The following is a 2,500-nucleotide window of genomic DNA, read 5'->3' on the forward strand; positions in this document are numbered from 1 at the left end:
TCTCTCTCTCTCTCTCTCTCTCTCTCTCTCTCTCTCTCTCTCTCTCTCTCTCTCTCTCTCTCTCTCTCTCTTTATATATCCTCCTCTCTCTCTCTCTCTCTCATATCTGGCATATGCACACACACACACTCTCTCTCTCTCTCTCTCTCTCTCTCTCTCTCTCTCTCTCTCTCTCTCTCTCTCTCTCTCTCTCTCTCTCTCTCTCTCATATCTGGCATATGCACACACACACTCTCTCTCTCTCTCTCTCTCTCTCTCTCTCTCTCTCTCTCTCTCTCTCTCTCTCTCTCTCTCTCTCTCTCTCTCTCTCTCTCTCTCTCTCATATCTGGCATATGCACACACACACACACACTCTCTCTCTCTCTCTCTCTCTCTCTCTCTCTCTCTCTCTCTCTCTCTCTCTCTCTCTCTCTCTCTCTCTCTCTCTCTCTCTCTCTCTCTCTCTCTCTCTCTCTCATATCTGACACCCACCTCCATAGTAAGTATTTCACCATCACCCATATCTGACATGCATATCCATACATGTGTAAAAAGCTTGGAAAATGGACCCATCATCAAGTGCTATGCCAAATGCTGAGACAAAGGTCTGCATATATGTGGCCTCCCTCTCTGCAAAACCTATTATGCACTACACAAGCTATTAGTTCTTGATGTTGAAGGAGGAAGGCATGCAATGGCAATGGCTACTATGTTCTTGTTATCACCCATTCGAATGGCTAGATACAAAGCACGCTGATTCATTGCAACAATGACCATGAGGTTGGTCGGGTATATGTTCTAAGCACCTTGGTCTCACAAGACTATCTTTTCAAACAAGGAAATGGGCCTACGTTGCAACCTTCCTTCACAATAGACCTCACCTAGAGCCCTTGTAGCTTTTAGGAAACAACAATCACTGTGTAAGCTTCACCCCCCCCCCCTTGGACATGGCAAAAAACAAGACCATCCCAATCACACTTGATGTGGAAGAGGGGATAGGGCCATACTCTTATGCTGCAAGTGTGGTTGAGTACATGATGTCTCCGAGAGGGCGACACTGAGTGTTACGTAATTTGCTTCATAATACAAGTATTATAGAGAGAGTGGAGGAAATCCTAGTTTTATATGATGTCAATGTGGCATAAGATCTTCCACCGCTAGTAGATAATATGCGTCCTATAGAGGGTGTGGAGCAAAAGTATGATGGCCATTGTTGGGCAAAGCCCATATCAACATTGATGGCATTTTGTGGTACCATTGACCAAAGCAAATGCGTTAGAGAATTAGAGTGTCCAAATAGAAATTGTGCTAGCTGCTCAATTTCTAGATCATCAAACCATGTGGCATGGATAGGTATAAGACTCTTCATTTGCAAAGTCATTAAAAGAATTGTAGGATAGCATGTCCTAGTTTTTGTACCCCAATATGAGTAAATTATACTGATCAAGCCCCATTATAACATCCCATGCAAGAAAACGTAATACCAATATACTGGTTTCCAGAATGTTAGCTAATGGTCTCAGAAGCCTTGGATGCTTCTATTGTAAGCATCCACCCACCTTGATCTCCAAGTGCAAGTGTGTAGTATATTATGTGATGTCAACAAGCACAATGTCAAAACTATTCATCCATCAGGGCACACATAACCATGAGGTTCAAAGAGGCACGTGCAGAGCTAATGTCAAAGAGGTGCCAAAGATCGTAGAGAAAATTGTAAGAGGCTCTAGTGTCCGGACCTTGACACTTGCAAATGACTGTGGCTAGATAACTGTTGCTAGAAAACTAGTGACAAGTGCCTTAGTTCGCAAGCAAAGTGTTCCCATGTCTAATAGAAAACTCTCAACAATGCTCGAGGAACTGGGGAGGAACTCCAACCTCTTATTCAAAGAAACAAATAAGATGAAATCTCATCTTGTAAAGTTAAAGCAACATTGTGCATACAAATTTTTCCATGGTAGCCTATTTCTCAAGCAAGCCATTGACAATGGTCGTTCGCAGGTGCTTTATATTGGCATTAGGGACTTGCACAGTAGTTGGATATGCTTCGACCATGTGCATCATATGAATGATTGGACCACCATGGCAACACATGTGTATGACCCAAGGTAGTTTCTCTTACACAATTTTACCATCACAATACAAACATAATGAATATACTTCTCCTTAAACTTCAATTTCGATCTTGTGTTTCTGTAGTGTACAAGAGTTGATGACTTTGGCAATATGCAAGATGAAGGAAGAGAATACAAATGCACAAGTCTTATTCTGGACAAAGTTGAATGAAGTGATGGAGAAGTGTGGCCACCCAAACACTAATTTTTGAGGAATCATGGCAAATGAGGCAATCTCGCCAATTGGAAGGCTATCTACACAATCTTCAATGGTAGTCCAAACAACATAATGCAAGAAAGGGAGAGATCTTGCTTATTTCATTGGAACAAAGTCTCCAAATACATACATCATAGTATGTGCATAAGAGTTTTCCCAGACGAGCATAAGTGTTTGTACCACATGTGGAGG

The sequence above is a fragment of the Lygodium microphyllum genome, chromosome 25, assembly GCF_053477565.2.
Source record: "Lygodium microphyllum isolate KBCC chromosome 25, Lygodium_microphyllum_v1.1.10, whole genome shotgun sequence".
In the NCBI taxonomy this organism is placed as follows: Eukaryota; Viridiplantae; Streptophyta; class Polypodiopsida; order Schizaeales; family Lygodiaceae; genus Lygodium; species Lygodium microphyllum.